Source organism: Homalodisca vitripennis, unplaced genomic scaffold (genome assembly GCF_021130785.1).
Source record: "Homalodisca vitripennis isolate AUS2020 unplaced genomic scaffold, UT_GWSS_2.1 ScUCBcl_8438;HRSCAF=16555, whole genome shotgun sequence".
In the NCBI taxonomy this organism is placed as follows: domain Eukaryota; kingdom Metazoa; phylum Arthropoda; class Insecta; order Hemiptera; family Cicadellidae; genus Homalodisca; species Homalodisca vitripennis.
Genome location: NW_025784554.1, coordinates 1 through 14,789, shown reverse-complemented (window position 1 = coordinate 14,789; position 14,789 = coordinate 1). Strand labels below are relative to the sequence as shown.

At 33.3% G+C, this 14,789-nt stretch overlaps 1 pseudogene; it reads right to left on the bottom strand.

Annotated features, from left to right (window-relative positions):
• Positions 1–5,589: 5,589 nt before the first annotated feature.
• Positions 5,590–7,152, bottom strand: LOC124374437 (annotated as a pseudogene).
• Positions 7,153–14,789: the final 7,637 nt, after the last annotated feature.

Here is a 14,789-nt window from a genome sequence, read left to right as displayed (position 1 = left end):
TAACACTAATTTTAAGTGATTATGTTTTAAGATGAAGTCTACACTCTCATAATATTAGAAATACTCATTTAATAAATAAACACATTCCGTTAAGCTCAGTACAACAATCAAATTCTCAGGTAATGTCTGTTACACTTTTTAATAAAGTAGACTATATAGCACACACGATTGGAACAAATAGATTTAAAAGAAATGTATGGGACTGGTTAATTAAGCACTCATTTTATTCTACACATGGGTATCTATCTTATAATGATACCGGACTGTATATTCTAAATTTGGTCTCTGCTCTGTTGAACTTTCTAATGTTTTAAAATTGTTACCTTGTTTTTTTTGTTGTTTTAGATATCTATTTTACTGTTGACTTTATTTATTTACTATTGTTGCCTTGTTAATGTACTATTGATATTTGTTCTATTTTGACATATCTGTTCTGTTGTTGACACATCTCTTCTTGTTATTGTAAGGTTTTATTGGTTTACCTTTAAAAATAGACTGCTACCTTAGTCCTGGCTTGGTGTTTATCTTTAATCTAAAACCTGTTACTATTGTATAAGTTTTTGTAGCCCATTGGAATATTTATTGATGAAATTGATTATCAATTTGCCAACTATTGCCTAAAGACAAGTAAACTTTCTGATTTTAATCACTTAAAACATTTTTTGTAGAGAGGAAAAGTGTTACTAATACATATTAAGAACACTAATACAAAACAGCAGGACTTTACTCAGTAGTGGATGACATGATTATGCTTAGCTGAATGAAAATCCAGGTTTGTAACAACATGAGCTTAAAACCTCAAATCATTACCCACATTTTCTAAAGTTGTTTCTCTTACTGATCTGGGCTTCATATATGTCTGACAACATTGATTCTCTTGGTATAAGTTTTGATATATTACTAAAAGTAAACATGTAATGAAAGTATATACTACTGGACATCACTGACACCGTTGAGAGCTGTGTGGAATCTGGGTTTCACGTATGTCCCAGCAGCCTTGATTCTTGTGTTCTTCTTGTGACCAGCTACAGAACTGCATTTGGATACTTTTGCACACTCCTTCTTCACCAGATCATATGGGAACGGTGAGATCTAAAATAGTTTTAAATCAGTTAATTAAAAAAAAATCAAGTACATTGAAGTAATAGTCTTTTATTAGAGTAACTTTATTTGGATATTCATATTTAATAATGTCACTAACAACAAACAATATGCTCCACCTACAGGTGTACAATGATTTCTTTCAATTCCATCCAAACTTTATACTACTGACACTTGCAAGTAAAGTCTCAACTAGCTGTGGATGTAGGTTGTTTGGAGCTCAAGTTGCCCGAGGCAATCTGAATCGCCCAAATGGGTGGTGGTAGCAGTGTGACCATAGGCATTGTCATAATGAAGGTTGTTACATTATAAGCATCCTCACTAGTGTTTAAGATAACCACCACAATTAACTATTCAGCCAGTTGTGAAATATGCTGTATCCTTTAATTTTTTGTGTGAAGAAAATGCAACTGGTGGAAATTTATTGTGAATTGTGATCTGTGGTACAGAGAAAACTTTATTAGGGTAATACTGCAGTTGAAAAATACCAGTCTTTTCGTGAAGGTTGTTCACAATATAACACAACTGTCAAATGTATCCTTGATACTCACATTAAGCGGAGTAATTAATTTCTGAAGCAGACAATTTGAGAGTTGACAATGCTATCTTAAAAGAAAAATAAAGGGACTAACTTTGTTCAACCTCGTGCAATGGCCACAGAATCATTCAAATTCCTCTCATTTCGAGCTTTCTTCAAGTCGTAGTAAACCTTGCCACTGCAGAACACCAGCTTCTTCACTCCACTAGGGTTTTTCTGCTGCAGGTCCCTCCTCAGGAATCACCCTACAACCCAAAATGTGTTTTATATTACTGTGGCAAAAATAGATTGTAAAAATTTGGATTCCTCTATAAAATAAATTAAAATATACAAGAAAAAAAGACCAGACAATGGCATTACCTGAAGGAACTGGGTGTTTTCTGTCATCAGATCGAAGCTGGACTTGGCCTCGGGGGTGTCGTAACAATGATTTAGGAGTCATCAGAATCAAAGGTTTTCTGAATGGAAGAGCAATTTGCCGCCTCAGAATATGGAAGTAGTTTCGCAGGAGTGGAACAGTTTTGCAACCTTGGCCATACAAATAACACTTAAAATCATTATTTATATAATAATAAGGACAATTTTTAAAAAATAGTTAGAAATGGCGTTCAGTCTTAGAAAATTAATCAGTTATTTATGAGACAAATTAAGTTATTTTATTTAGATTTTTTTATCCACATTTTTGTTCCATGAACTTATATGGTTTACATTACATGTAATGAGTAGCATTATTACTGGAGTAGCCTAAAGATTCAATGATGTAGCAGGTACTATTTGATGTTTCTATAGACTTGTATACATTTATTTACTTAGTTATCTTCCTGACGTAAATTACATGCTGGTGTACTAGTTCATTCTTTACCTCATATTGTCCAATTGTTTTGTCTATAAAATGTTATTTATTAACTGTTAACTATGGTTTGTTTATGTGTTTATTTTGGAAGACAAGGTTGTGAGTAGGATATGTTGTTGCCTTAGCATGCCCAGAATTATGTAATATCATCGTTACAGTTTGTATTATTATTTCATAGTTAACCCTTTGACATCGGCGCTATTTGACATGCGCTGTGCCTGAGTGGCGGTGCGCGCGAGACCTGCCTGCCCTCGCTGGGCAGCGGGATTTCACTCAAATCTCACATCCCATGCATCATTCTAGTTATTTGCCTCTAACAGTCTTATTTTTTATTCAATTGGTTTTCAAAGTAAAGTTTTTATTTTGTAAAACTAAATTACCTTTATTTTGAGAGTTAATCTTACGAATTTTCCAACAATTAATATATATGTGTTTTACATTAATTTATTTTGAAAAACTTGTGTTTCATTACATTTTAAACGTGTTTTGTGGTAAAAAAAACCTAGAATGAAGCTGTTTTCAAATACTTATCATTGAATATTTAGTTTTAATATATGATTAGTTTTTAGTCGAAAAGTCACTAAGGGGCTTCTTTGTTCCATTTTCAGGTCTGTAGAGAATTTAGCTGTTCAATACAGTGGTATTCAAAAAATGAAAGAATAGTTTTTCTTTTTTCAAGTAAACGTTCCAAAACAATAGTCAAACAATTTCGATTTGTTTTTTTGTGAAAAATACAAACTTTTAAGAAACAAAAAAAAAAAAACCATTTGGCAATGAAAAGGTTAGTTCGTTTAGGAGATACAAAATAAAGAAGAAAGCACTACACAGCGCGGGACAGCAGGTGCGGTGTCCCGCTCGCATACTCAGCCACTCTAAGTATGCCGGGACAGACGCTGTCCCGTGCGCTACTCAGCCACTACATCACGAGTGGGGACAGACGCTGTCCCGGCCGACCTCAGAGGGTTAAAACTATAACCACCATTATGTTATTACCACCATAAGTTTATAAGCTAGGCCTATGCACAGTTTAGGCTTTGACTTTCCAAGCAGTTTTTTGAATGCACAGTTGTGCTTTAAGAGAGCAGAGTCATTCATTCCCTAGGTTTGATATAAATTTTTAAAAATCCTTTAATATATCATTCTTTTATATATATATTATATATATATATATATATATATATATATATATATAATATATATATATATATATTCACTTCGGGTGTATAAATGCAGAATTGCTCTATTATAACAATTATTGGACTTCTTGGTATATAATTTCCTTTAATATTTCGGCTTTACTACCGTTTTCAAAAAGGTATAATAAGAAAAAAATAACACAGCAAACAAAATTTACATAAGTAAATAAATAAAAATTTACATCACATTTTTATTTATTTACTTATGTAAATTTTGTTTGTAGTGTTATTTTTTTTTATTATACCTTTTTGAAAACGGTAAAGCCAAAAATATTAAAGGAAATTATATACCAAGAAGTCTAATAATTGTTATATATATATATATATATAATATATATATATATATATATATATATATATTCACTTTACACACTTGTTTTTGTAGGTAAGATATTAGAATTGCTAGAATATGGTACGTGTAAAACAAACTAAGCAGGATAGGTATTGTTTCCCAGCATCACATTAATTTTACATATAAATAGAATAAATTCTATAGTAAGCACAATAAACATATAAGGAAGGGATGGGTGGTTTTAATTGAGACTAAAAAATATGAAGACATATATAACGACAAATGGAATTAATAAATAAACACACCAGCAACATCTGCCATTTGCATCACACTGTTCGCCAGGATCTAACCTCAACTAATCAATGCATGTGTACGCCTACATAGGACTGGACAGTACAATAGAAGGAATGTCGTCTGCCAACGGATGAATTTGCATAGAGTAAACACTACAAGTGTAAAAAAATGCAGATGGACATAAGTTTGGGTTTTTGTTTTATATGTATGATAGTAACTGGGAAAATGGTCATATGTATATGTATAATTGCTTTATGTATTTTTGAAATAGTTTAATGGTAGGGTGGATTTTAAATTGAAAATAATCATGATAAAAAAATAGAAAAAAAAATATATTATCATTGTTTAAATATAATTTAAGAGAGACAAATGACAGAGTACAATAAATGTTATAGTAGCATTAAGCCGGCTAAATAATTATATATCAAATATATGAAAATGTTGCAAATAATTTTTGTTCCCACATGCACCTTTTATGGTGCTTGGGTACTGTGTTATATGATTTTTTTAATAAAGGATTTTGATTTACTGATTACTGATAAAAACACTAACACACACATACACAATCTCAGCTTATTTTTTCTGGTCATATTTCCCAAAGCCATTATTTTCTTTGCCGGCTCATTTTTTCTCACAAAACCAATTTTATGTGATATACAGCAACAAATCACTAGAAGTACAAACTAACAATCCTGACATACATGATACTCGAACCATATTAAACGTAAGAGTAAGTTGACCTGACTCAGAGGCTCAGGTTCAGAGTGCAGACAGAATGGAATGAAAGGACAGGATGGCAATGGGTTTTTGTTCATTTAAGACAAAAAGCTGAGGAAACCCCTCATTCCACTTTGTTCTAAAACAACCTTTGTGTTTGTTTCCATAGCAATAGGATTTTCAGGATGTGTAAGTTTAGTGGTAGGGATCACCTCCTGTTGAGATCCCATGGGGAGAGATAGTGAGGTCTATATCTCAGTCATGTCACTTTGGAAGATGAGGTTAGCTCTGTTCACGCCTCTTTTAATCAAAGCGGATAGAAGAAGGTACTCCTTTATGTTTAGGATAGCACAAGCTTTTAACACTAGGGAGCTCTACCTACCCACTCCAACAGTAATCTTTTGCAGTAGACTAAACCTACCGATCCACCCTTTAACCCCAATATAAAATGTTGTTTAGTGTCAGAATATGGATGGTATATGGAGTCTACAGCACAAACTTGTAGCACTTCCTCCTTTCTTGGTCACCTGGCCCCTTCATGACAAGGTCGGCTTGTAAATAAGTAAAGTTTGATGAAGATCATAAACTAGGAGGGACAATTATATAAGTTTATCTATACAGTTTTTAAACAAGGAAGTATTAGAAATATTTGACTCACAATCCAATTGATATCGTGCAGTTGGCGCACAGCAAACTCCTCACTCTCCGGAGGGAAATAGTCAGGATCGTCAGCGGACATCTGCAGGAAACGTTCCAGCCTGGCAGACGAGTGCTCAGGACCCATTCCCTCCAGACCATGAGGCTGAAGCATCACCAGACCTGACTGTCGCACCCACTTGGCCTGTCCAGAAGAGATGAACTGGTCGATGATACATTGAGCCGTGTTGTTGAAGTCTCCGAACTGAGCCTCCCAGCACACCAATGCATTTGGATTTGTCATTGAGAATCCCAATTCAAAACCTAAAAATCATAAAAGTGTTGATTCCACTTTTCAAGTTTCAAGGATATTTTTATAGTAACATAAAAAATTTGAGATTTTTATAAACTCAAATGTAAAAAAACTTTTAACTTAAAAAATGTAAAATTTCAGATGAGTTTTTCCTTTAGTATTTTGTTTTAAATATGTAGTTTGTGATAATGGTTAGCAACAAAAGAAAGACTTATTTTTAAAAAGCTACAAAAGAAATCTATATAGACCTTTGGTAAAAAATGACAAAGAACATAATATTTTTGTATTGAATCATATAAAATTACTGAATATCCTAGAGATGATTTCTTCAATATAAAGAGCTGTTTTGAACGTCAAATATTTTTATACTAAATATTAAATAAAAATGTGTGTTTTTTTTTAAATTTAGAAATTGTTCTTCCCAACTGTTTTAGGAACAGTTCCAGAGAGTCAATGATACTACATACCTAGCACAGCATACTCGGACAGAGAGCTGTTACACACAGTGTAAGGAGCCTGGTCAGGGTAAAGGTAATTTGAGAGGGCGGTATGTCGCCTTGTCCACGGTCTGATGGTGCAAGACATGATGTCTGTGTGAAAAGGTGCCTCGCTCTACGTCCTGCCCGGACAATCTGACGTGTATTCCCTCCTTCATCAAGGAGCCAAATGCCATGGCCTCTCCTAAAGCCCAATCCACCGTGCGAGACTCGACCATCTGCATGCGGGCCTTCAGGATACGTTTCGATACCTGCACATGTTATATCACTGAGATACAAGTTCAAGTGATGAAAAATATATGTATAAGTCTTGATAATCTTTTGAAATTTTTAATAAAGGTAACCTTGAATGATTTTATAGAGATTTTAATATTTAATATGTTTAAAAATACAAACAATTTTATTTTAATATACTGAAATATTTGTATTTTATGTAAATAAATCAAATCTGTATTAGTTGTCAGGTAGAAGATTGTCATAGGATACCTTTATGAATGACGAACTCTGCAGCATTGGGTGGTGGGGAGGAAAACCTCTTGCCGATGTGTACCAGGGTATCTTCCTTAATACCAGTGGGTGAAACCATCAGAGGGTCCTTACCCTCAAAGAAGCCAGACCATGGAGAATCAAGCCAGTCCTTGTACTTGATGTGGGTCTCCTTGCGGGCATTAGTGTAGGCTTCCTCACAGATCTTGTCATACTTCTCTTTCACATCCTACAATATGGTATTATCTATAAAAGGTGAATATAAACCCAAACAACAAGCTTGTGCATGTATTTTAATTGTAAAAGTAACACTTTAACATACAAAAAAATACAATCTTTTGGAGTTTTAGAACTCTTTAAACCCTGGCCATTATATCAAGGAAATGTGCTAAAATCCTAAGCCAATTTTAGACAACATGTAAAAGTTTTGTAAAAAAACTCACAACTAGGCTATTTGATATCAACCAATTTTTTTGTTTATTCCTTAGTAAATGTAGTTACAGGAATATATTAACAGGGTTCCCACTCAATCTAAATACTCAAATTCACGGCTAATTCACGGTTTTCACGGTTAAAAAAATTAAAATTCAAGGTCGGAAAGTTTTCATAAACAACGTTACCGGTACAAACAAAATCGTGTTGGAGAGGGGCGAAGTTGAGACGTAAACAATACAGACGCGGCGGAGCGGTAAAATACAATATAAAACTTCTTCCCATTTGACTAACGATGTCATTGGTCGTGCAGGAATTGACGGAAACGTCTAAAAGAACGAAATAACAATAGGCTTCGGTTACGACGCAAGCAATGAGCGGCGAGCGCCCGATTTTATGTGCGATTTGCTACATAATGAATATAACAAGGCATATTATTTTTACAAAACATCATCATAACAGTCATCAAAGCAATGACAAAGACAAATTTCAATATAATTAGCATGCACATAGCTCATAATTTTCTTTAACTTACAAGTTTGTTGAAATCTGAAGAGAACTTTGTTGACACAGGTTAGACAAGATGCAGGGTGACAGGATTCGTACATTGGCTAAGGCTAACTCGTTTGAGTCCATGAAGTACACTTGCGTGATTATTAATTTATTTTCTTGTTTAACACATTATTATTATTATTTCGATCGATTTCTTCCACAGGAAAAATTTTCACATAATCACAGGTTCACATTTTAATTAGTACATAAGAAAAGGCAATTTTATTGAAATTAAAATAACATATAAACGTTAAATGTATAAAAATTATATACAACTTGTTATAAGAAAAGTTATTTGGTACCAGTTTTATATACAAAAAAAATTATATTTGTACACATAAATAAAGAAATGGATAAAAATGTCTAGAATAAAAAGTGAATTACGATTTGCACTTTTTGCTAAGTTCCTGTATCTTGTCGTCTAACTCAGCTGCCCTTTTCCTGGCGTTGGACAAAACCTGGAATTTTTGTGTGCTTCCAATTCTTTTTTTTTCTATTGCAGCTTGCTTCCTCTCTTTCTCAGAATTAATTTTGTCTTTCATTTCTTCTCGTTGTTTTGCCAAGTGCTCCGAGTAGTGGGCGTGGGAATTTTTGGCAGCATGAACTAATTCATTAGTGATTTCCATTGCCTCCAATCCTCCTGCTGCTGATACGCCGTCACAAACTTTTCTCAACGCGACTAAACTCTCCTCCTTCAAGTTTTCAACTATACACTGTTTTGTTGACAGAGAAGCCTCTTTCAACAGAAGAATTCCGTGAGAAAGTGTCAGAATGAGTTGAATGAAAAGCTTTAAATCTTTATATACTCCTCCACACCTTCAACTTTTATTATTTCTCTACAAAGAAATCATCAAGTCGTTTTTCATGTCTTTGATACATTTTGCACTGATTTAATACGTGCTCATTTGAGAACAGTTTGAGGTACTGTCGTTTCACACTATCTGCCTTTATACCAGTCATCCATTTTTTCGCAACTAATTGCTCTAAACATGAAGTAAGATGTTTTTCTCCCGAATTATTTTTAATTACATTCGGATCTAGACAGGTGATGGCTTTTGACAAAGGGTACTTTATGGGTGATTTTTCGATTATTTTTTTCACCATAGCAAGTACAGCTTCCCTTGCGTTTCTCTTAAGATTTAATTTTTCCAAATCTGATGTTGGTTCACATGTCCTGAGAGCATCTTTAGTGGCAAACCCCAAATCGAAATGTTTGGTTGGGATAAGATTGTTGGGCGATAAGTCCATTTTATCTATCTGATTTCTTACCGTATCCAGATGGTCCTGTTTTACAACCTTTTCGATGAGATTCAAAGCTAATGAGCTAATCTCATTATTTAGCAAAGGAGCCATTTTGGGGCATCATTTTGAAATTCTCTGAGGAATGGTTGGTTCAAATAGACCACAAATTGACATAAAAAATGCCAATTTGGCTGCCAAAAGCTTTATCATTTAACCCTTAGCGAGCCACAAATAAATAACCAAAACTACTTCTAAGAGCCATACACCTTAAAAATAAAAAAATTCCCACATACCAAAACCAATTTTTTTGTTAACTCTTATAACATAACAGGTAAAAAAACGACAAAATATTTTTTTTTCACTCTTTATTATTAATTTACAGCCCAAAAAATGGTAAAATCATAATTTCACTGAAAAAATTTAAATTTTAACATTCTATGTGTTCATATATACAATTAACAATAGTTGAACACAATTATTGTTATATTTTACAAAAAACAAGCATATAGTAATATTGTATTTAGAGAAAATATCAAGAATATAGTAAAAATGTATATATATTATATATAAATATTATATATATATATATAATATATACAAATTAAATAAAATCAATGAACTAAAAAAAAAACTTGACAATAAAGCCCTACATCATGATAAATAATACATAAACTACACTGCAAATTGATTAAAATATTGATTAACATCAAAATTGAAAAGATAAATACGCGGAACGAAAAATGGAAGAGCGAATAAACATCTAACCTCGCGGAAGGCTACAGGCGGACTGAGCGCAGCGTCAGTAGACGTTCGTTGGCTCTGCGGGAGACTATGAAACATCCGGCCGCCCACTATTTTGTTCGATCGAACAAGAGCCGTGACCTTCAAAGTAGACACGAACGATTGTCTCTTGTTTAGATAAACCTTGTTTGGATAGTTTTTACTAAGTTTGTTACCCAGAAATGCTTTTAAATAATATTAAAATAAAAAATTGATTTTGCGTCAGTGGACGTCGTTGGCTTTTAGCGCTAGTTTAGGCATGACGTCTAGTAACGTCGTTGGCTCGGTAAGGGTTAAATTATCTTTGACTACTTCAAAACTGCGACATGCAGGCTCTTTTTTATTTTAACAACACCATCTACATATTTCCTAACGCAAGGCAGTATCAACAAGGCCCTTTGAGCCACACGGCCCGCTCTCCACCCATCTGACAGCACAAAACTTTAAAGGGAATGTATCAGACGAGCTGTAGTAGGTGAAAATCTGCTCTACGAGCTGGTGAATTTTTAAATAAGTTATACAATGCCTCTAAGGAATCACAACATCCCATTTTGTTTGCTTTTCATGCCAGTTTTAAAGGCGCCATGAAGAGTGTGGAGACCAACAACTACCAATATTTAACAGGGCATGGCCATTTTGGTGAATCTAGCAGTTCTTGCTCGAAATCATTTAACATTTTTTTTATTCACGTTAGGTCCGTCCATAGAAACCTGAACTATTTTATTTAAAGTGTCAGGCGAAATGGCGCTTTTGATTCCTCGGAGAAGATCTTCCGCTTTGGTATGACCTAAAAATATTGATGTAAAATATCTTGTTTCAATATGATTGTTGGCTGGATCCCACCAACGAATATGAACGTCCATTTGTTGCCGTTTGACTAACTTTATTTAAAGATTCGTCGAAGCAGAGAAACAATATGAGAACATTCTTTGAGTTTCTCTTTCTATTTGTCTCTCGAAATGTGGTGCCAATACCAAAACACGATCAAATATCCTACTTTGGTATAATCCAACTTTAGTTTTGATTGCTATCTCACTATCAGGAAATTGAAACTTGAAACTTTTAGCACAGCGAGCTGCAACTGCAAAGGGAATATGATTAACAACTATTTGTAAACACCAGAATATTTCTGATCTTGTCACGGATTCAGAAATAACATATTGCTTCACTGTGGATTGGGGACGTGATGTCGATTGTGTGACTCGGCTGTCTGAGGGAGCTTTCCGTACCAGAAGCCTGCGCTAATTGGATCCCAATAGCCCCTTGATCTCGGCTGCTACTAGGTTCTCCTGATAGAGAAATGCTGTCAGCAACATTGTCCTTTAAAAAACATATTTAATGGACAGGCTTTTCTGTCTGTTTTTTTTTCTCGTTTAAAATGTGTTTGGGCGGACTTAGAATGGCCTTTTTAAAAGCCGTTTTAAACACCATCCCACTGATGCTTATGCCTTTATTGCACCACGAACAGATTGCCATTGTTTTAATAGAAGGGTGTTTCCTTGACCCAAGGAAATTCAAGGAGGTACGATGGTTGAAAACTTGTTGAGCTCGGTTTTTGAATGAAGTGGCATTTTGGCCTGAAAATAAGGAAACCCCGTATTACAGTCCCAGTTAAACTTACATTGTACAAGTGTGCGAGTACTGGAAATTTCTAGTTCGAGTTAAGTGCTGTATCGATATTTTGAAACTTTTAGAAGATAAGGAATTGAATCCAGGCAACAAATATAACCTAATTTTTAACCAACAGAAAAATAACGCATAAGTGATGATGAAGAGAAAACAACTGGTTGACCTAACTTTACAATTATAAGTTGCGAAGTCTGCAGTGGACACAACTGACATAAGGGAGACAGGCGATTCGAAGGCTAAAGCATCCCACATCGCGTCTATTATATTTACCACAACGGACGTAAATATTGAAAATGACAAAGAAGATATTGCTTCTTATCTTCAATAAGTTATATCTTAAGACGTTTTTAGTTATTTGAAATATTTTTGTAATTGTTCTGATAAACAAAAACATAAAATTGTCTCTTATTTGGGTTCGTGTTAAAGTTTTCACATTTGAACAAATAAATGAGAAATTAAGAGTGTTTCATAACTGTACAATATATTGTTAATAGGTAACAATTTATTTAAAGTCAAAGGATTAATTTTATATGTGGGATTTTATTTATTTCTATAAAATAAAAAAAAAAACAGCAGATATTTTTTTATTTTGTATTTTTAGCATTTTACTAAAATCTAATCCCGACGACTACTGCATAATCTGTGTAAGACACGGGCAAAGCCAGTGACTAGACTAATGAAGAGAGTCGTCGTTAATCAAACAAATGCACCGGAAATAAACAATGCTTCTCTGTTCAAGATTACACCATATACAATTATTAAATGGAGTTAGCATATTTATTTTACGAAATCGCCCCTAATAAAAACATTTGAACAAAACATTTTAACACATTACAACCCTTTCATCAATTATTTTAAGAATAATTACCCATTCATTCTCATTTTTCTAGCGTTTTTATATAATTATGAGAATCAAAAAATATTGCTGACATTTTTGTTATTTACTACAAAATGTACATTGTATAAAAATTCAATAATTTGAATTATTCTTTTCAAAAAGCATTTTACGATAAAAAATAAAATATACTGGTTTTTGAAAAAGTAACGTAAGTATGAATATTTTATTTGCACTAGACTCAATCTAGAAATCCTGTGCTCGCACACACACATACATTGAATCATAATAAATTTATAAAGAATATCAAAACGTACACTGTCAATTTATTTTACACATCCTGACGTTCAAAATAATCTTTCAACATTAAATAATGTAATGATAATTGAGTTTGCAAAATGAGGTCTCCGGAGGAACTTGGACACATGAACAAGTAAAAAAGGTTTTCAAAATGTCAGTCTAGAGAAATTTAACTTACAAATTAATCTTCTCCATATACATATATATCAAACACAATAAAAAGAATGTGAGATATTGTAGATTTTCTAAATCATTGATTCGTTAAATAAAAGACGAAGAGAGGTTGCCACGTATAATAGATAAGAGATCTACGAGGTGAGTTATTTATAGCCCACAAAGAGGAGGGGACCGGCTCCGCAACAGGACCTATGCTGATTGTCAGCAGTGTTTACGTTTAAGGTAGGCAACAGTATTTCACAACTTTTTGTACGAACATCATAATCTGTGTGACAAAATAAAAATGAAAATTGAATACATGGGAAATAAAAATGTTATAAACATCGAATAGTACCAAATTGTGGAATTGAGGAAATAGTTTACAGGTTATATACTATTTAATAAAAATAAACATTAAGCGTTTAGTAAAATAACATTTTCCAATAAATTTTACATTTTAAAAACATTACATACTTTAAAGTGTTCATTTTATTACGTTAGATTTAATACTTATTCATTTCCTACTGCAATGAGAACGAATCACGATCAGTTTCGGATTGCATCATTTGATACCTTGGCTGTTTCCTGCCCCCCCCCCCCCCCCCCCCATGGTTCTGTGAATCTGAATCCTTACAGCTTAAATAATTAATTTTATTTAATATTGGTAATGGGGCACAGCCATATGATGAAATCAAAAAGGTGATCTAGTCATAATTAAACTACTTTAAAAAAATATTGCTTGATTTATATATTATTTTTTTTTAACAGAGTACATGTTCTTATAACATGGATATGAAAAATGTTATAGTTTTATAAGTTTGATTATAAATAAATTTTAAAAGAAACGTTGCATCGCTGTCGTCCTGCCATTACGATTAATACTCTCTCAATGGAGCTGGCTGGCATTGACAACCCTCCGTGCCGCCGTCGGCTTCTTTAGTTCAAAATCCTTTCCTAAATTGTTAGAATCTGGTTTAAAATTTAAACATGGTTGATTCTATAATTTAAAATAAATAGATTTTATATAATATAAAATAAAATAAATTTAATTATTACATTACGCTACCGAAAATTGACAAGAACTCGCCTTTTTTGATAATTATAAAAGCTTTATTTATAGTTAAGTTTGCAAACCTCCTTGTATCCAACGGGCCAATCCGCCACTGATCAGTGATCACGATCATAAAACTGATTATCTTGCAAGAAAAAGAAGTGTCTATTAATGCTGGCTACCGGAGGCTACAAACTAAATGAATGAACATTTTCTTACCTCGTGTACGGGTTTACTGCTTCTTCTGAAGGACAAACAAAGAACAAACAACAAGACAGAAGAAATTAAATTTTCACAATACAGTTCGTAACTAATAAATATTTGACGTAATAACTGACACACCAAATGAAATCTAACTCAATTCTCACAATAAGAATAAGATTGGAGTGCCGAGCTGGGGAAACAAATCTTTCATGTTGAGACATGAAACCAGCTGTTGTTCCGAGGATGGGGGAGTGGAGTACACGATATACCCCTCCCCTTCCACTCTCATTGACAGTAGACAACAAAGGTTATTTTTACCATAACATCGCTGCACCACATTACAATAAATGAACCTTGTACGATATATTTTTCATCTGCATGAAATGATTAATTAATAGCGTTAACGTATGGAACCCGACAAAATTATACTTGGACGACTTCCTCGATTTGTAGTTTTTGTAGTAATAAAGCTTAACACTACAAAGTTACTTGACGTTTGTTGTTTCCTGGTTAGAAAAAATGCAATGGTTTTTTTTTCTAACGTTTTTATAACATGACGTTTCATTTGTAATATTTTACTAATACATTATACAATTTAAACACACATTCACCATAAAAGATTTAAACCGTGTACACTCGTAATATCCATGCAGCTTTAGGAATCATAAAAAATATTATTGATAAG